This window comes from Ambystoma mexicanum, chromosome 6p, assembly GCF_040938575.1.
Source record: "Ambystoma mexicanum isolate Mex_15411 chromosome 6p, UKY_AmexF1_1, whole genome shotgun sequence".
In the NCBI taxonomy this organism is placed as follows: Eukaryota; Metazoa; Chordata; class Amphibia; order Caudata; family Ambystomatidae; genus Ambystoma; species Ambystoma mexicanum.
This window is the reverse complement of record NC_090935.1, coordinates 929236204-929258503: the sequence shown is the minus strand read 5'-3', so window position 1 is coordinate 929258503 and position 22300 is coordinate 929236204.

The following is a 22300-nucleotide window of genomic DNA, read 5'->3' as shown; positions in this document are numbered from 1 at the left end:
AGGCAGGAAGGCATAAAGACACTCAGGCTGGATTTCAAATACATCTTTTATTTGCTTCACAGGATACCAGGAATTAATCAGCAAACAGCATAACACCAGCAACACTCTGAGCTCTATCTCTGCAATAGTCCCTTATATACAGTTTCAAGGCTGATGTAATTTTATAATTTAATACACAACACATTTTAATTGGATATGATAACTAAAGGCAAATCCCTCTCTAGGCCAAGGTTGGTTGCCTTGACTGCTACTCATCAGGTTTCTATGTCATAGCTATGCATGCAAACTAATTAAATTTGTGTGAGATGCTATTGACCTTTAATATGAATCCTTTCATGCCTAGAGAAAGAACACTCTTGGCAGCCTTCTCGAGATTCCTTTGGCAGGCAACACCATGCCTTCCTGTCAAAGAAGCCTAAATATGGGCATCAGCTGTGTGGACTGCCCCTGAACTCAACAGATGGCTGCTCTAATTGCAACCTCCCTTAAACAGTACCTGGCTGCCCCCGGCTCGTCAATTACAAAATGACTGCCAACAAGTCCAGACAGCATGTTCTCCTCTTCTGATTTTTCCATGAACTGCTATGAGAGAATTATTTAATTATATCATCATGACTTTAGAAAATTCAACCATTTTGTATTCTGGCAAACATCTTGGAGGTCCAAATTACAAAATGACTGACCAATCTGTTTTTAATCAGAACTTATTTCCCATTCACTTTTCAGCCTAGATTTCCGATATCTATGATAAATGTGTGCTACCCAACATGCCCTTCGCTGCGTAAGGCATTCTGACCCCAAAAATGTATGTCGCTCTATAATGTGCTTGTTTGGTCTTTTAAACACTACAATTCTGATTTTTGCCCTACTGGAACTATTGATCAACCCGAACAGTTATCTGCATTCTGTTTGAGGGGGTTGTGGTCTACCTCCTATACATTCCATTTGAGGGGGTGGGGTCTACCTCCTATACACTGTACTGCTTTTGACAGTGGTCCCCCATGTGGCCACGGCATGAACATCTTATCTGCCGTGCCTTTACCCCCTTCCACACTATATTGTTTGAGCTTGGGCATGTGCTTTGGCAGTGTCTTACATGAGTGCATCAGAGGAGTATCTCCCATTGTGACAAATCTCAATTGACTGTCAATACTTACCAGACTTTACAAAATTATTTCACCATTTTTCAATACTTTAAAACAGCAAATATGAGCGTGTCCCAACAATCGCTGCTCAAGCCTCTACTTTTTCAATTATCTCCTTCTATTTCTGGATTGGTGCCAACCACTTCAATAGATAGTTACTGTAGCTCTTTAACCTCATCTCAATTCCTTTACAACTTGTATCACTTTCAATACCTTTACTCAACACACAATACACAGACTAGTTGACTTTACACATATAATAAAAACACCCCATGATCACCTTTTTTCTCCTCGCCTCTAATTAAATACCCTGTCACAGGGTTTACAACATCTCCTTATGCAAGCCTGTTTGCATGTAGCCTAGTTTACCCCCGCTGGTGTTTGAGACGATTTCTCCTGGACTCCCTTGAGTCAGGCTTCTAGGCGCTACTATCTCTTCACACAATATTTCCCGTTACTTAAAATTATCAGAACCCATCCCCTTAATCTGCCCTTCCCCTTAGTCTACTCACGATTCATCTGTCAATTGACTCAAGGCCTTCGGTATTGTCTCCTCCTCCAACTGAACACTTTGCCTTCCATACACAGAGACCCATTGGAAAATGGGAAGGTATTTTGTCAAAGGGGGGGCCTGCCCACCGTCTCGGTTCTTCATCTGAAAATCTGGAGACAACCTGGTTTGGATCTTTTGAAACCATCCAACACTGCTACCACGTGAACATAAGGTCCTTTGGGTAGTGTATCATGCATTGGATGGGAAACATTGTAACTCTTACATCAAAAATTAGAACCAACTCAGAAAGATGGCAAGTTTGTCTGTTTTATTATCAATTTTCTAAAATTGGGAGTTATAACAGACATCAACAGACGTTGCACAAACATTCCCAAAGCAATTAATAAAAAATCACACTTATAAAGCAAATATGTGTCATGTGTGACATCATACTATGTGGCAAACAGAAAAACGTACAGGGGTTGTGATACGCTCAAGGTGATCATCTAAGTATACTTTCTATATGGGGTTGGGTTGTAGTTGGAAATCTAATATCAGGTGAACAACTCATGGCAACCCTAGTGCAAGTCATCTTCAAAAATTATTAGGTACACAGCATATTATTGGCTCTCATACTATAAGGCCCTTCGTTATATGGCCCTCTACAATCGGTTGGCATGCTTGTGCCAGTCTGGAACATTCGGCTCACTAGTGGGACGTAAGATCATTCTCCAGATGTTAGGAGGTGGACTTGACTGTACCTCCCCACCCAATTAGCCCATCATCTCTCGTCACCCATGCCTTCTGCCATGAAGATTATCTTTGAACCTGGCCTTGCAAAGTATCGTTGCCTCTGAGAATATAGGGGAGTGTGAGCACAGGCTATCAAAATTCTGGGACTGCATGCCCGACTCTATTTTCACCCTTGGCTCAAGTGACAGGAGATCACAATTCGGCCTATCTCGCAGCATTTAATTTTCTTAACTGAATAAAACCTGTCCCTTGTGGTGTTCGTTCTTTGCACGTTAACAAGAGATGATTCAGCATCTCAACTTCACCACCTTCAAGAATAGATAACAAGCCTTGACACCAGGCCAGACAGCCCTTCGAGCTTTTTCCATGATCCCAGCTAATTCTTTGCTGCGACACAGTCCTCGGCCCTTCTCTCCATGGGTTTGAACTTACTAAAGTTGTGACACCGATGTCCAGCTTCTATACAATGGTGGCTCTGTCTGCAATCTCTTTACTACGTATAGCCAGCTTCTATGATCACTTAGTCTACTTATGTTGCTGCATCTGTAGAGTTATTAAATGACTTGCATTTTCTGCAGTGCTCTTTACATGTGCAATCTTATTTTCTCATATGAAAGTTTTCTCAATTCTTTACTTCGTCATCAGTTTTATAAGATCCATACATTCTCTTTTTCATCCAGTCTTCTCTGTGTGTCACGTTTGTTTCTTGTGATGTTACCAGTTCCTTTTCTTTTTCTTTCATATTTCTTCAGGGACTTCCTCCATGAGATTGTCATCTCTACGGGAATACATCTGATAGTGTTTTCTTAGTGGATACCTTCTCTCGAATATTTGCTGTACATGCTTGACACCAGCGGTTCACAACCGCTGGTGTCAAGCATGGCAGAATTTCAGGCTTCCAGCATATAATTGGGATGGGGCGGGACTTCCTGCAGAGGCATTTGCTGCTACTCTACAACATATAACTGTAAATAATACAAATATTATTCCAAAATCTCTTCTGATTAATATAATAATTAAATTGATATCAGTTAATACTTCTGTCAATCTTAATTTTAATAATGTAATATAATACACACTTTGTAGCAGCATAGTGACCAAGAGAAGGTATTCTAAATGCAAGATTACAATCATTTATGACAGGAAAATTACATTTCTACACTATAGAGTTGTCCAGGTTAACCAGATATATCTAATCCATACAACACAAAGCAACATTTCAACATAAGGGAATACATTCAGCTCTGCATGATCACTACATCAGCAATCAGTCGATTTTTCATGGTGTCTCATACAAGTGTGCTGTTTACAACAATCTTTGGGCTCGATTGACATAATCACTTTAGCACATGTCAGCATTTTCACAGGAAGATGGAAGGAAAGTATTTACCTGCCCAGAAGCATGACCACAATGCCAGCCAGTCCTTAATAGGTCCCCTTGCCTAAGCACCACCCACCTTCTCTGCCCTGCCTCTTCCTTTCTGCTCTTAACAACACTTAGATTATGGGTGTCTCTTAGCTGTGATTTCCGGAGCGAAGGGCAGACAAATAAAAGGGCAACCCATGTTTAGATGTGTTCGGACCAGGTGGACCCTGAGCCCTATCCCATGCTCATACAGCAGTTAAGCATACACCAACATGTGTTTTCTCCCTATTTCCCCACAGATCATCCCCACCATCATCAGGCAATGTTGAAGTCAACTTCTCTGATGCTCGGGTGAGTACAGGTCCTCCGTGGTACATTAAGTTGTGCATTTGTAAAAGTTGTATTCTCGCACCGCAATGCGTGTGTGCCCGCCCCATCCCTTTGTCCCGTTTGCTTCCTTGTTTGTTGGCCATCCCCCCTCATTCCATCCCACCACACTCCCAATGGATGACAGGCCCTTTAAATTGGCCACCCTAGTAAGCCCCTGACATTGCAGCCCCCCTTGGCCAAGGACCAGAGCTAAGGACAGCTTCAATGGTGTCTGCTCGTTTCTGCCATGGTAGCACGTAGACTGCAGCCATTGATCTGCTGCGACTGGTCAGTTAAGTGGAATATGTGTGTGTTGTATTGTACTGTGCACAATAACAATGCCTTTTTTCCCCTTTTGTGAAAGTCGAATCTGTGTGTGTTGTGTAATGCTGTGCTCAAATACTAAGCCAACAACTAGGCCATGTGCGCAGCACGCATCACTGGTCCCTGCATCCTCTTCCATCCCCCCTCTACGTTTCTCCTCCTTCCTCTCGCATCTCAGACCTTCCCTCTTTGATCTATTGTGTACTATTCTTTTTTTCTGGAATTACTTTGCATTGCCTGCATTCTTCTGCTAGGTTCCTGATGTGTTATGTGCCTTGTTGACTGTATTGTTGATTGTATTGACTTGGTGTTTGCTCTCTACGGTTCATGGCATTGTGTTGCTACCCACGGTTTGTAGCATCAGATTGCTATTTCCTGCATTCTTCATTTCTAGGTTCTCTGCTTACCTCTGTGTTTTGCTTTTTGTCCTGTATTGCATCAGCTTTATTTACTTCCAGGTTCCCTGTTGTGATTTGTGTGTTGCCCGGTTCTGTACTACATCTGCATTATCTACTTCTATGTTCCCAGGTGTTTTATTTTCTTTCTGATGGTTCTGAACTGCATCTGATCATCTGATTTGTAGGTCCATTGTTCTTGTTCTTTGTTGTGCCCCCTCCCTTTCTTGTCCCCCCCGGGTGCCTCCGACATGTCTGTCCCCCCTGCATGAACTCCTCTACCATCTGCCCTACCTGGGCTCCCGTCACCCTAACCACCTCTTTCCTCCCTGCACTCTCTATGGTGCTCTCTGTCTCATCTATCTTTTCTAACTGCTTTTCTATCGACTGTCCTATCCCTCTCACTAAATCAGGCTGGAAGAAGTTCAAAAGGGACATCCAGGTCTCCAACCCAGGCCTCCCTATCGCTGATACCTATACTAGTGCTTCCTCCAGACAGACCCTTACTGACATACTCTTTTTTGCTCCCTCTCCAGGCCTATGGACCACCCATATGGTCTCTGTTCTCTCTCATTTTTCCTCTTCTATTAATGGTGGCACACGGTGGGAGGCCCTCCTGGCTCCCTTCCACTCCTCTAAAACCATAATTAATTTCTACTTAAATGGCACCGTCTTGGCCCAGGTCCCGGAGGGCAATCTCCTCCTCTTTGATAGATGTTTCTGGTGCCTTATCAACTTTCTTTCCTCTCCTGCTATCCATTCGTACCCCTCTCTGGCTCCTCTGCCGCCCCCTTCCTCTGCCACCTCTATTTGGCACCCCATGATGCTTCTCTGGCCACCCTGTTGCCTTCCTCCTCTGTCACCCCTCTGGCACTCTCCTCTCCCTCTATGACTACCCTGCAGTCTCTTCCTTGCTCCTCTACCCATCCTCTGCACCTCCAACACTTCTGCAGAGTGTACCTCTGGCCTGTACCCCTCCCCGGAAGTCCTTCGAATGAGGCAACCTGCTCCACATCACTACTCTCAAGTCTCGTTCAGCTGTCAAACACTAATCTGACATCTGACATCTCCTGGAAGAGCTTGATTTGGATGTATATGGTCTCACAAAAAACGCTGTTCACGGGCAGCTCTGTCACAAGTTTCAACACTCTCCTTCCCGATGGCTACAATATCCTCTCTGAACCCAGAACCAACCGTCAAGGTGGGGGTGTAGCCTTGATTTTCCCAGAGTGGATTCCCTTCTTCAATCATTCCAATGCAGCACTACTCCTCCTTGAATGCCTGGTCCGTAGGCTCTCCATCTCTCCTGGCCTCTCGTTCACTGTGGGTACTATCTACCGGCTGCTGGCCAGGTGGTCCTCTTCCTCTCTGTGTGGGTTGACCTCTCCTCCTCGCTCCTTGCCTCTACCTCCCAACTTCTCCTCCTCAGAGACTTAAACATCCACCTGGATGCTACCAGACCTGCTTCAGGGCTCTTTTGTAACCTCTCCAATTCTCTCTCTCTCTCTCTCTCTCTCTCTCTCTCTCTCTCTCTCTCTCTCTCTCTTTTCTTCCCTCTGGCCCAACTCACCCTGCAGGGAACATCCTGGATGTTCTGATCGCCTCAGACCTTCTCTTCTCTAACCTTCTAACCACTCCTCTCTCTTGGAGTGATCACTTTCTCCTTTCTTCCCACCTCTCTCTCTCTCTTCCCCGCAGGTCAAGCTGACTCCAGCAGTGCCACCTAACTTCTCGGTCATCCGACCCATGAAGCGTTTGTCAGTTGAGGCTTTTGCCGTTACTTTCTCTCTTCCTCCTGCACCTTTGGCTGACTCACAACCTGACACAACCCTCTCTAACCTTCATCTCTCTATCTTTAACACTCTGGATGTCCTTGGCCCTGTCATAAGGATCTGTTTGAAGCCCATATCCAGGTACGTTCCCAAACTCGCCTGCCTTAAACGCAAGTGTAGGGCAGCGGAGAGGAAGTGGAGGGCCTCGGGCGCACTCTCTGACATACTGGCTTGCCGTCTGCTCCAAAGACAGTACAGACTCCCTGTCCTCTCTAAGTAGAGAACCTACATCCAAGCCTGCATCTCTGCAGCATCTAACAACTCTAACAAACTTTCCAAAATCTGCAAGGAGCTGGCCAATGCTGCTGCAATCTGTATCTCTCCTTTTCCCTCCCAGTCCCTCTGCATGGCCTTGGCCTCACATTTCACTACTAAAACTCAGGACATCCTGTCCACCCTCTCTTCCTCTACATCCTCTTCCTCATCCTCTACCACTCCTGGCCTTTCTGAGGCCACCTCTCCTCCTCCTTTCTCCTCTTCTCCCCTGTTAACCCCTGCCGATGTTTCTAGAAAAGTCCAATCTATAAAAGTTTCATGAAAGCAGGTTCTCCCCTGCTCATCCAATACTATCAAGGACCACATCGACACCCTTTCTCCAGCCTTGGCCGATTTCTGCAATCACTCCTTTTTCCAATGGAACTTTCCCCTCCCCCTTTAGCACTCTCTAAAGAATCCCTCGGCCGATCCTTCCCCTCCAGCTATCGCTATTTACTCGCAGCAGAAGGAAAGAGCAGGAGCTCCACCCACTGCCTCCATGTTGGCTTCTGCAGAAGCTCGACGGCAGTCTCCTCACCTCGTTATCTGACCCAGCCTTGGTAAGAAAAGCTACATCTGCACCCCTGTGAATGAACCCGCCGCACTCTGTGCCCTGCCCAACATTTCTGCTACCTCTTGCATTCATCCTGGCCCGGTGCCACACGAGGTAATCAGAGCGAAATGGCAGCCCTCATATTGTTTACAGGTTGCTAAGCAACCACGGACACATCGATTGAGCAACACTGCCTTTTACCCAGTATTCTCTGACCGGATGGTGAGAGCCAGCCTCTGACCTTAAGGCCTGAAACATAAGGCCATTGCCTGTCTTTGTCATCCATTTACTCGCAGCAGTAGGAAAGGGCAGGAGCCCCACCCACAGCCTCCACGTTGGCTTCTGGAGCAGCTTGACGGCAGTCTCCTCACCTTGACGTCTGACCCAGCCTGAGTAAGACATGCTGCATCTGCACCCCTTTCAATTAACCCGCATCATTCTCTGTGCCATGCCCACCATTTTTGCTACCTCTTGCATCCGTCCTGGCCCGGTGCCACACGAGGTAATTGAAGCAAAATGGTGGCCCCCATATTGTTTACAGGTTGCTAAGCAACCACGGAAGCATCAGATTGGCCGGCACTGCCTTTTACCCAGTATTCTCTGACCAGATGGCGAGAGCCGGCCTCCGACCCTAAGGCCTGAAACATAAGGCCCTCGCCCGTCTTTGCCTGTCTTGCTGCGGTGCGGCCTCAAGGCGCGAACCTTGTCCGTCACCTCATCGGCCCTTTGATTCCTCCACTGCAAGGCCTGCGGTAAGCATTAAGGTAGATACTTGCCCATCAACTCGGGGCACCTCCAAAGACCACCACACTAGCAAAACATTCCTTACACGTTCACTATCCTATCGTCCTGTCTCGTCCCTGTTTTATTGTGCCTACAACCTGCCTTATACCGTGAGTCCCAATGCAGTGCATGCCCCCTTTCCAAAGCCACCCGTGTGATCTCTTCAGTACTGCAATAGTCTAGAACTCCTTGCTCATTCCCTGGAATCAATACTACTGCATTCTGCTAGCAGTACCATTAAAGGGCACCTAGTGTCCCAATCAACTGCATAGCATTATTGCTTGCTCACCAGAACTGCCCCTCATGCCCAGTCATTCTGTTTTTACCTTCACTCATGGCAACGCAATAATCAGTAGGTTCTTCAGACTGCATCGTACTGTTCTAATAATCTATGTGTACTGTATCATGCATTGCATTGCTTTTATCAATCTATGTGTAAGTACCATTATCTGCACCGTACTGTTCTATTACTCTATGTGTACTACATCATGCACTGCACTGTTTTTTCAATCTATGTGTAAGTACCATTATCTGCCTAGTATACTGTGCAGTATCCCCACTTTGTGTGCATGTACTCTGAGACTATCTTCCTGTCACAACTGCTACTTTATGTTACTGTCCTCTATTGCCCTCCATGAGGCTAGGATCCCACTGGCCATCACCTTCATAGGCACCACTGACCTCTCCCAATTCCCTAGCTATCTTAACCAGACTCTTATTTCTGCCACCGCTCATCGCCCTTACTCTCCATAATCCCCCACGTCCCACTACCAGGACTTCAACTCTCCTCACACGGAACGTAGCCCACTGAACAGGGGGTGCATTCATCTGGCTGAATGATGGCCTAGCACTTGTAGGATGCTACCGACACCACTCCCTTCCCTGTCCAAATCCATTTCTCCCTAAGACGTCGCCATTTCCTCCCAACCACTCCAACAAGAAACAATGCTGGAATACTAATGAATCAACCATAGCAAAAACTGGGGCAGGCCCCCCTGCCCATGTCATACCCACTGACCTCCACCACAGAGATACCACTCCCATCACAGGCACACTTCGCAGTTCCAGGCTTAGATCCAGACTACCGCGATCCTCCACAGTCTCACTACGACCCATTAAGGGCAAGAACAGATTACTCAGATTAGCATCATGATTGAGCATCTACGTTACCCATATTAGATCGCCCAAACAGTCTCTAACTGGACAGAAACCTCACACGATCATGTACCAGAACAACCACTCAAGGAGCCCCACTGCCATAGTTAACACCCCAACCTTGTCACCTCACTCTTCGCCCACCCCGCCTCAGCTCCAACACCCCAACCACTAGTTAAAAGTTCACACACACTTAAAGGTACCCTGCTGAATGTCTGCTTGCTAGAAGCTCATGCCATTGAGACGCATGACCTTATTATAGACCAGAAACTGGACTTCCTAGTCCTCACAGAAACATGGCTACATCAAACATCTGGCCCATTACTAGCGTTAGCTATCCCACCTGATTTTACACTACATAGAGTGGTCCGCTCCAACACGCAAGGAGGAGGTGTCGCTGTCATCGCTAAATCAAGCTTAGCTCTTAGAACATGCCCTCTTGATTCTACGGAGGGATACGAAATACTTCTTCTAAAACTCGCAACAGAACCTAAGACCACTACTAACATTCTCGTAATCTATCGAGCTCCCAACCAGACCAGTCACCCCGAATTGGACATCCTGCTGCTCATCACATCCTACCTCAAGCCGAATACAAAATGTATAATTCTAGGGGACATCACCCTAGGCTACAATGACCCCCAAGACCATAAAGCAAGCTCATTCCTTACTGCGCTGCATGACATGAACTTCGCCCAATTGGTGACTAAACCCACCCATGATAAGGGCAGAACTCTGGATTGGGTCTTAACCCTTAATATATGCCTATCCATTGACTCCATCACAAAGATTAACTGGTCAGATCACCACATAATCAGCTTCACCCTATCTACTCCAGAAAAACCCACCCCCCTTTGATTCCTCCTATCTCCATTGAAATCAGAAATACCTGCAATCTCACTTTGGTGAACCTCTCCGCCGTGCTGGCCGAGGCCCTCTCCTCCACGAAACTCTCGGAGCAAAAGGCAAATCCCACCAGGATCGCTAGTGATTACCACAATGGCCTAAAAAATACTATTGATGCTCTAGCCCCAATCATAACCAAAATACCACGCGAATCCAAATGTACTAACTTCTGGTTCAATGAAGAATTGGTTGCCCTCCAGCAGAGCAAAAGAGCAATGGAACATGCTCACAAGAAATCCCACTCTACATACACTGCCAAATCACTTCATGAAGTGATCAAAAACTATTTAAAAAATCAATTATTGAACACAAAGCCAACGCCCTGAACTCCCGTATCAACAATGCTGCATCAAATTCGAAAGAACTCTTCACCATATTACGTGAACTGGAAAACCCTACTCCCATCACTAACACTATGGCTGCTACTAAGGAATGGTGCACCACCATCCAGAACGCGCTCGCTGCTACAATAGCTAAGCTCCAAGACAAAATTCTAGCCAAACAAAAACTCTTAGCAAGTAAATGCCCACCTACGCAACCTCTGAACACAAAGCCAGCCAAACCAGAACTGCAGTTCAAGTTCGCCCAGGTTAACCAAAAACAAGTCCAGGAGATTATAGCATCCCCCAAACCATCAAACTGCAAAGGAGATTGCTTTCCTGCCAATCTAATCAAACTATGTGCACCTACGCTCTATCCTACTGTCACCAATTTTGTTAATGCTTTCTTTAGAACAAACACAGTCCCCACTGGCATTAAAGAAGTGTGGCTTACACCACTTCTGAAAAAACCCTCACTAGACCCCACAGTCCCCATCAACTACCGTCCCATTACCACGGTACTCTTTCTATTGAAAATAATAGATAAAATTGCCTACTCCTAAATCCAAACCCATTTGGAAACAAACAATTTATTAGGAGCTAGACAATCAGGCTTTCGGCCTAGCCACAGCACAGAAAAGGCTCTATTGGACCTGAAAATCCAAATGGATTCCATTAGAGACTCGGGCAACCTCTGTATCCTACTTCTCCTAGACTTGTCAGCCAACTTTGATTTGGTGCACCACAATTAGCTATGTACCACCCTGGCTGAAACCTTTCATTTCTCCCATGAAGCCACCCTCTGGGTGAAATCCTTTCTAGTCGACCGAACCTCTGGAGTCACCCTAGGCAAGGTAGCTGCTGATCCTATTCCAGTAAACATAGCAGAACTGCAACGATCATGCATCTCTCGGCCACCCTATACAAAACCAATACTAAGCTCCTCTTTGCCACCCTCGATCCCATGGGTGTCATCTACAACAACTTCGCCAATGACACCCAGATCCTGATTCCCATCACGGGAACCACAAGGAAGACACACTCCTAGTAAATAAAATCTATGCCATTATCCAGAATTGAATGGCAGTCAATAGCCTCTGACAGAGATCCTCATTGTGGGCACACCCCTCAAAATTAAATCGCTCCATTCTGACTACTCCTCTATCACAATTGACGGTATACCCATTCTTATTCTCAAGCAGGTTAAAACTCTGGGTGTGCACCTAGATTCTAACCTAACCTTGTCCAAGCACATCAACACTCTTTCATCAGCTACTGCATACACTGCAAGCTAATTGCACTAAGTCGGCAATTCCTGTCCCCACAAAATTGTATTATGCTTGCCCGAGAACTAATACTGTCTTAATAAGACTACTGTAATGTGCTACTGTGAGGCGTTTCCAACGTAAACCTCACCAAACTACAACTCCTACAAAATAAAGCCCTAAGAGCACCACTTGGCATCAATAAATATGACCATATCTCAAAGATCAGAAGGGAAGGTCATTGGCTACCCATTAAAGCAAGAATCCTCTTCAAAAATCTTTGCATCACACATATATACCTAGCAAAAACAGCCCCTATATACCTCACCAATACAGTAAAACCAAACACCTCGAAAAGAACACTGAGATCTAACTAAAGCTCCCAACTCTGTGTCCCATGTTTCAAACTCACGTGAACTGGGGGAGGAGCTTTCAGGTCTTAGCCCCAAAAACCTGGAACTCCCCCCCAGAAACTTTGAGAAGCGAACCATCACACCCAAGATTTAAAAAATCCCTAAAAACATGGCTCTTTAATAAAGACTAGGTCAAGAATGTCTCTATCCTGACCTGACCCTGCACAGATTACCTTTTGTAAATAATTTTCCCTGTTGTATCCCTAACAACTTTTGTATTCATTGTGGTTCCCTCCACTATTATTTATGTAACCATTTCTTCCACTGTAACCAGCAATGTAAAGTGATCTGTAACCTACACCTTGATACCTATGCGTTTGGGCGTACAACAATGCAATAAATAAATAAATAAATAAATTGCCCGATTTCCATCACCCCTTTCCTGGGCAAACTCTTGGAAAAGCTGGCCATCTCTCAGCTTAATCTACAAACTAAATCTGTCGGTTGCCTCCATGACCACCAGTCTGGCTTCAGAGCTGCCAGAAGCATGGAAACAGCTCTCCTGAAGACAAGTGAAGACTTGCTCTCCAATCTTGACTTTAATCTCCCTTCTGTCCTCATTCTACTTGATCTTTCCTCTGCTTTTTACAAGGTTAACCATGCCATCTTTCTCAATCGTCTCTGAGATAACCTTGGTATTACTGATCAGGCCCTGGCCTAGTTGACCTCCTTTCTTACTGACCGACCCTCTCAGATCGAACTGTGGTCTTTCCTCTCTTCTATCAATCTCTCTACTTGTGGTGTTCCCCAGGGTCTGACATATCTTCCTGGCTCTTAAACCACTATCTGCCACCTCTTGCCTACCACATTTCTACTTTCTGCTCCAATTTTCAATGTTATGCAGATGACACTCATCTCTCTTTAAGGCTCCCCTCAGCGACCTCTGCTTCTTCTCTCTTACCAGCCGGTCTGGCCACAATTCAGGAATGGCGTGCCTCCAATGATCTCTGCCTTAATGCCAGTAAGACTGAGATCCTCCTCATTGGGACACCAGCTCCCTCCTTTTCTCTCTCACTCTGGCTGCTCACTCTGGGCCATCTTCCTGCTCCTTACTGTGAGGCAAAGAACCTTGGTATCATCTTCGACTCCACCCTCTCCTTCTCTCCTCACATCTCTGACAGCTGCACCTCCTCAGAGGTATTCTTCCTTTTCTCACTTTGCCCTATAAGCTCCCTGTCTCCAGAGCTATGGTCCTCTCTAGGCTGGACTATTGCAACAGCCTCTTTCTAAATATTCCTGCCTCTACTCTTAGACCTTTACAACTTATCCAGAACAGGACTTTGAGACTTGTCCTTGGCCTCAAGCCCAGGGATCGTATCTCTACAGCTCTGAAATCTCTTCACTGGCTCCCCATGGCCTCAAGGATCAGGTTCAAGACCTTCTGCATTGTCCACAGGGCTTTCTGAGGCCTGGGATTGCTCTACTTCCAACTTTCTCTTGCAAAGCATCTTCCTTCTTGAGCTCTCTGCTCATGCACCACCAACTCTCTGATGGTCAGATGCTTCTCCAAGCAGAGAGTTGGGGGCAGATCTATCTCCTTGGCTGGGGCCTCCCTCTGGAACAGCCTCCTTGCCTCTCTCAAACTTGAGCAGAACCACCTCCAGTTCCAGAAGCAACTCAAGACCTTCCTTTTCGCTTCCGCTTTCTCTCTTCCTCTCCCCTGCTGATGCACATGACTGTTCTGCGCACTCGTCACTTGGTCACCCTCTGAACATCCTTCCTGCATGTCCGGTTGCCCTCGCAATGCCTCCAGGCTCCCCAGCACTTTTTTTTATATGTTATTTATTTATTGCATTTAGTTATATGCCTAGACCCTCGGGTATTACGGCTTAGGTTACAAGAATACTTAGTACTTAGTTTTACATGTTGGAATTTTTGTGAACATACAGACAGTAATTACTGTAACAACAATACATTTACATGATATTACCTCTACACAGAGGGGTACAAAGACATTAGGTATTAGTTTACAGGGGTTGGTGGTTGTGCTGAAGGTGGCGGGCTTGTTAAAATTTATTAAATAACCATGTTTTGAGGGTTTCCTTGAATTTGGGTAGGGATACCTCATTGATAATGGTGGATGGGAGTGAATTGGGGCAGCTACTGGGAAGCTAGGGTTTCCTGTTCTTACATTTTTAAAGCGTGGGATGCATAGAAGTGTGTCTGTGTTTGATCTAAGTGTTCTTGAGGAAACTTTGCGGATAAGGAATTGGTTGAGGTAACTTGGTGCTGAGCCTCCTAGGCATTTGTGTTCTATGGTGAGGGTTTTGTGTAGGATCCTGGCTTGTATGGGCAGCCAGTGTGCTTCTCTTCGGTGACATGTAATTTGGTCTCTTTTTTGTATGCCTAGTGCTGCCTCGGAGGGCTTTGTTCTGAATTTGTTGCATTTTGTTCAGGTTTCTTTTGGATGTCCCTAGAAGAAGTATATTGCAGTAGTCTATTTCTGCCAAAATGAGGGTTCTGGCAAGAGTGGTGCAATTTTGGGTGTGAGGAACGGTCTGCTAAGTGCTATGAGTTTAGCTGCGTATGCTGTGGATGAGGAGAGTGCACGTATGTGTTTTCACATAGCTGGAGTCTAGATAGACCCCTAATGTTTTGACTTGTTTGGAAATATTGATTGGGGTGCCATCAATGATTATGGCTGAGCATTGTGGGTTAAGTTTAAGTCGGTCTGGGGAGCCTACTATGAGAATCTGTGTCTTTTCTCCATTTAGACAGAGGCTGTTGGTTGCCATCCAATTCTGGATCATGGAGTAGATTATATTGATAGTTATGGTGTTCTGTTCAAGGTTACCTGAGATCGGGATGAGTATTGGCATGTCATCCGCAAAGTTGGTATATATTACACCTATGGCACTGAGTGCTGCAAAGAGTAATTTTGTATATGCATTGTAGAGTGTTGGGGATAGGCAGGAACCCTGTGGAACTCTCAGTGGGACTGTGATGGGGTCTGCTGCAATGTGACCTATTGCTACTCTCGAGGTGCGGTCTGCCAAAATGAATTTATTCCATACAGAGGCCTCTTTTGAGAAGTGGAAGTTATTGATAAGCGTGAGGCAAAGTTTATTATGGTCTACTAAATCGAATGCAGCGGAAAGGTCTAAAAGTAGTAGGATGCAGAGTTTGCCTGAGTCTCTAATGGTGTCCATCTGTTTTTTTAAGTCCAGTAATGCAGTCTCTGTACTGTGTCTAGGACGGAATCCTGATTGTCTTTCTCCTAATAGTTGGTTATTTTTCGAGATGAGATTGGACATGTGTGTAAGCGATTTTGTCTATTATTTTGAGGAGGAAGTGTACTGTGGTAATTTGCCTATAGTTGGTGGGGTTGGTCGGGTCAAGTGATGGTATTTTGAGAAGTGGAGTAACCCAGGCTTCTTTGATGTTAGGCGGGACAGTATTGGTCTTGAAAGAGGTATTGACCAATTTGGTGATGATAGGAGCTAGTATGGGGGCGCAGTCTTTGACTAGTTTGGATGAAAAGCTATCTCCTTTACAGTTTGAGGGTTTGAGTGCAGCTATTGTTTTAAGTACGGAATCTGAACTCACTGGTTTGAACTGAAATTTGGGCAAGTTAGTGGCATTGTGATCTAGTGTTGATGGGACTGGCTCGGTGTTGTGTGCTAAGAGTTTTCTGTGCGAGTCTATTTTGTTTTGGAGTGTGTTTATTTTGGATGTTAAGGCATCCTGGATGGTGATGCACCAATTATTGTTTACATTGACTAGGCAAGGTGGGAGGATAGGGGTTTCTAATTCTCTGATGATGGAGAGTAATTCTTTACTGTTTGAGGTGGCGTTTGTGATACGTAAGTTGAGGGAGTTAGATTTCTGAGTGAATACTTCTGCTTTATAGGCTTTATAGGCTTTGGATAAGAGAGATGGTAGAGTTTTTCCTGTGGAGATGTTTTTGTGCTCTTTTTTTTTTCTTAGGAGTTCGATAAGGTGGTCGTTGAACCAGATGTTATTACGTATGAACTTGGGGGTTTTAAGGTTGAGGGGTGATAGTTCATCTACAGCAGTTTTGAGGCAGCAATGGTAATGTGATGATATGTTGTCTGGGTTGGAATTGTCTATGGGATGTGCATAGAGCAGTTTGTCCAGCAGTGGGGTTAAGTTGTCGGTGGTGAGTTTCTTGGAGTTTCTTGCTAGTACTGGGATGGAGGGTGTAATGGTGGGTATGGTATTCTTTTTAAGGTCAATGTTGAATCTGATAAGGAAGTGACCTGTCCATGAAATCTCTATGATTTCTTCAAGCAGTACTGTGGTATTCAGTGTAGTATCCAATCTAGGATTCGACCTTTTGCATGAGTTGGGGCAGTGACGATTTGTGTAAATTGCATTTCTAGGAATGCATTGTGAAGGGTGGTGGCCTTTAGGTAGGAGGTATTGTTGAATCCTACATTGACATCTCCTAGAAGAATGTATTTAGTGCTGGGCTTGAGTGCAGGGGAGATGAGGAGTGGTAGGTTGGTGTCTGGATTACTAGTTGAACTAGGGGTTCTACAGACTATAAGAAAGTTGATAGTGGTTTTTGGGTCAGTAGTTAATTTGACATTTAGAAGTTCTTATCCTGGTAAAGTTTCTGATTTACATTCTCTAAACTGGAGGGAGCATCTGGGTATGATGGCAACTTCTCCACCTGTGGTGTCTTTGCGATCTGCTCTGAGTATCATGTAGTCTGTTGGAATGGCTATGATAAGTAATGGGCCTGAGGCTAAATGTAGCCAGGTTTCTGTTAGGACTATGAAATTGAGTCGAGTTTATGTTCAAGGATGATGTCATGTATGTCAATGGCATGTGCACCTAATGATCTTACATTGATCAATGCACCTTTTAATTGTGCTGTGTTTAAATTAATGGTGGGTTTGGGTAGTTTTGATGTTGGGGAGTGTGCTTGTGGTGGCAGAATGCTCGACTGTGGTCTTCCAGTTTTCTGGTTAGGTTTGGCAGAGGATGGTGTGCTTGGCTTTGCGTTATTACGGAAATTAGTGTTAAGCTGGGTATCAATGTTATTTGTCTGTTGTGTGATGTTTTTATTGTTGTTGCGGACGTTCTGAGAGGATAGTCTTATTTTTCTCAAGGTACCTAGTACGGGCTTGGTGCAGATAGGCCTTGGTGCATATGAAGTGTTAGGTGTTCTAGTAGAGAGTCTGGCTTGATGTAGTATGCCTATGATAGGTGTAGTGGTAGGTGTTATAGGTGGTGGGTGTGGGAGAGAGGGTGGTGTGTTCGGTAGATAATGGGGTTGGACATGGTAGTGTACGATATCTAGGACAGTATATGCACACTAGGCCTGAGTCTAGTTGGATGAAATTTCCCCTGGAGCATGAGGTGAGGTCTAGTGGGTGATAGAGCCTTGCTTTGGATGAAGTGAGTGGGTCTGTGGCTGTGATAGGTTTGATATGAGAGTGGGGTAGCTGTTGGGCATTCATGGTTGCTATTATCAGTATTGTCAGAATACCTATCGTTGTGACTACTATCCTATCAAGTTTGAGATACATTTTCTAGTATTCTCTCTATATGTGATAGAGCGTGTGGCCTCTAGTGCAAACTGGTGCTAAGAAGCAGTGGGCAGTGGGCATGCGAGGTGCAATTGTCACTTCGGGTCATGAAGGTAGGCAAGTAAAATTGTAAGGCAGTGTGACGCTAATGCAAGCAAGATACCAGCAATATACCGAGTCAAACAATTTGCCACAGGGGCAAGCACAATACAATTCTTAGTACAATGGCAGTAATGAAGACAGGTGCAATTATCATACTGCGGTCAAATGGAGACAGCATACAACTGTGACGCAGTGTGCCACAAGTGCAATCAAAATGCAATGAGAGAGTCATACAGTTTGCCAATAAGGTAGGCACAATACATTTGTTGATTGGGATTAGAAGGCAGAAATACAGGCGAGGTGCAATGGTCACACAGTGTTCATTTGGGTATGCTGGTTGGGCAGTGAATGGAAGGCATACAATTGCTACTGATGTGGATGTGAGACTTACTGGCTAGTGGCAAGGCGGGTGGGCATAATGAAAGATGATTATCGGTGGATAGCTGGTTAGTCAAAGAGTGGGTGTGAGAGTGTTATAAGCGGGGAGGAACTTCAGTGGATTCGCGATTAGTAGGCATTTAGAATAGCACCAATATTTATTGGCAATGCAGTTTTGGCAGTGGGTGCAGCGGTGCAATAACACAGCATACAATGCAGTTGTAGTAGGGATGGGGTGGGGTCTGGCTGATTATTGATAATCAGCAGGCTTGCGCTGACAATTTTTCATTGGTTTTGAGATCAGGGTGTTAATTGGGAGTCTGTAGATATCGTAAAGCAGGATACAGCAATAGATTGAGAGGAGGGCCGTTGTGCCTAAGTGTTTGTAGCCTGTCAAATGTTGGGATGAAAGGCACTGGGTTTCTAAACTAATTATGGCAATGATAGACAAAAGATATTCCTGGATTATGAATCACCCTTGTGTGCAAGTAATCACACTAATCATGGTTTCAACAATTGTCATGAGTCTCTGGGGTCATATTACTCACCAGACACAGTAGCCCTTCGTAAGTTCCGCCCGGCTCCGACAGGCTCGGGACAGGTAATGGCCTTGTGATTCTGGCCTTTGGAGGCGGGCCGGTTACAGGGCTGCTGGCGAATCCGGTCTGCCAAAAGAGTGTGGCTTCAGCCGATGGGGCATGGCGACGCTTCCAGGACTGTTGCTATGGCAAAAATCAATATTGAGGATGATCGTAGGTGGCGAATGCAGTCACTCGGCCATTTTGGAATGGCGGCGAGTTCCGTGGGATGAAGGGGCTCAATACGGATAAAACAGTATCTGCGAATTATGTAGGGAGAGGTGATTCACCTCCGTGGAGTGCTGCAATCACACCAAGATGTGTGCAATTACGGGCGGTCTGGGCAAATGGTGAGTGAAAGCATGTGCTTTTCGGCTGCTTGCTTCTAATATGGTCCACAGCCTTACCTCTCAAAGGGGTAGGCCCCTTGATGCCGGTGAAGGCTGCTCCTGGTGCTGGAGGGAGCTCCTGCTCCTCCTTGGCTACGGCTGCGTTACCCACTTAAGGGTCTGTATTTGCAACCCTACAGTCCCGACAGTCCCTTCTCCCTGCACTTATAAGCCACCCTCTGGCTGCACTTGCAGGTTAACTGCATTTCCCCTCCCACCTGGCACTTCCCCCCTTCCCTCTTCCCCGCCCTTGCACGATTGGAATGACACAAGGGGCCTCATTACACGGACGGCGGTAAGGGTTAACGGTCACCGTTAATGGCAATGGTGACCGTTAACCCTTACCGCCGTACTACGAGGTCCCTTTGCGGGTTGGAGGATTTAACGCCTGCTTCTTGCAGGCGTTAAAATCCAACCCGCTAAGGGACCTCGGAGCTAATTACGGCACCGCAAAATTGCGGTGCCGTAATTAGCGCCTTCCCCATTCCCACATAGCCCTATGGGGCAGAAATTGGAATGGGGAAGGGCAATGGCGCAAAGGGGATTTACCGCCCCTCCAACCTTGGAATGGGGCGGTAAATCCCCTTTCCGCCAAGGCGGTGCCGGTATTTTACCGGCATGAGCCATGGCGCTAACAGCGCCATGGCTCACCGCCTACCGTGTAATGAGGCCCAAGGTCTAATAAGAGCGTTATTTTGTCCTCCCTTGTTTCCCACTCATTGGGCCTCATTATAAGGCTGGCGCTCCCGGAATGAAGGGGGCCGGTACAGCACCAGCCCCCTTATTTCCGGGAGTGCCGATTACGAGCTTCCCATTGCGGGACCTGGATTGCACGCCTGGTAAAACCAGGCGTGCTTTCCGGGTCCCTCGAAGGGAAGAGGGAGGCAATAACGGGCCAGATTGAATCTGCCCGTTATTACCTCCCTCCCTATTCCCATTGAGACCTATGGGGGCTGAAATGGGAATGGGGATGGGCTCCTGCATGGAGGACTTACCTGGTCCTCCTATCTCGGAGTAACCCGGTAAGTCCCCATTGCAGGAACCCGGTAATGGAGCCTGAACGGAGGCAGCCATGGAGCTAATAGCTCCATGGCTACCTCCATTCTCGTAATGAGGCCCATTGTCTTGTTCACCTAGAAACACTTATGTACAGGTGTGTTATAAATTCCACATCATATATCATATCATACATTGGCAAGACATTTTACTGAAATTTCCATCTGAATATCACCATTAAGTGTGCCACAATAACTATAAATGGGGGGCTCTGCACATGCCCTTCAGTAGTCGGCTTCCAGCAAGGGTGACCTGCTCCCCAACACCTTTCTACCGCCTTAGGGCCTGTTTCACAGAAGCATTTTATAATGGCGCAATCCCACTGAAATATGCTCTGTGAATCAGGCCCTTATAGAGTTACTTCTTTTAATGGCACGTTGTGCAATTTGATCCGAGCAAAAATCTACAGGAAAATAAGCTCTAACCTATGTACTATTGGGCCTTAATGTTTTCCACATGGCGTAACCATGAATCATGTGTGAGGCTACGAAATCACTCACGGAAGAATAACAGATTTGTGTTAAAAGATATAGTGCAGTAAAATATGAAAACTGCTTTTAGACTAAAACATGATCTTTAGAATAAGAGAGTGTGTTAGTGTTGGCCGAAGTTCAAAACTAAGTACAGCTTACCTCGCCTCATCCTCTCCACGACATATTAAAATATGCTCTTTAAGTGCTTCACTCACTAATGTTACAGTGTTCTGCTTTCAAAATATGCAGCCACTCAATCAAAGCCTCCTTCATAGTTCTGTCCTTAAAAATTCTTTACAGCATGTATTGCAGAAACATTGCACTGGTGCAGTGCACCACAGCAACACAGAGCCAGGTATAACAATATGTACTTGTTCTAAAGAAAATGTTGCCTTGCTGCAAGGGTTGTGCAAAATTGCCCAACCACTTCATGTTTTTATTCTTAATAAATATGATGTTTACTAAAAGTGTGATTACAATATGGTTGTTTGCGGTTTGAGACCTAACATGTCGGCACATGAGATATTTTCACATTATTCTGGTAGTATTGCACAAGGTTTGCACTTCACTGAAGCGATGTGAGGGCCTAATTGACAGAATGTTTAGCACGATGCAAAGCGACTTTGCACTGCCAATATACACGTTCCACCGAGACTAATTCACAGAGCAATACAAAGAGGCTTTTCTCAACAAAAATATACTTTTGTTACATTGACATGGTAACCCATGTGTCTGCAGTGTGTTGAACAACCTTTGACCCATTCTGGAATTAATGACTTCTATAAACCTTGATTACAGGCTGCATTCTGTCCTCCACTCCGGTGCTCTTGGATAATGGTTGTAAGTCTGTCCAAAGCCATACTCCTTTCTTTTCAGAATTAGCTTGGCCATAAAAAAGCGCTGTGCTAGCCCAGGATAATATGAAGTGGCGCATGCACACTGTACTGGTGCGGGTACATTAAAACAGTAAGAAAGTTCAGCGGGTTGATCTCTCGCTGCAGCAGTTCAGTGTGTGATCTGCAGGTTCGATTCACGGCAAAGCCAACTAATCCTTTCATCCATCCAACGCGTATAAATGTTCCACCAGCTTTGGTTGGGTGATATTTTGAGTAAATATGCTCCATGTGTAAAACCTTTTTGTAAAAGCGCTTATTTTATATAGATTTATACATCCGGGATCCTGGTGAGGACCCTATTCTGCCCAGGAAGGCTACTTATGGAACAAGGATACACTTGAATAGGTCGGGGAGTTCACTTGTACACTCCCCTTTTTCCCTGTTACCGTAACAATTAAAAGAACACTCAATCTGTGGTACCCAAATGTGGTAACTTTTTGATTTTTATACAGTTAGAAAAGTTACATTGTCAAAAATAACACAAAGTTCATCCGTATTGATCATACAGGGAGAAAAAACACAAGAGCATGAGCAATAATTAATCCAATTGCTTGTGCATCAAAACAAGAAATGAATCCTTCACTGTCATTATCTGGTAGACAG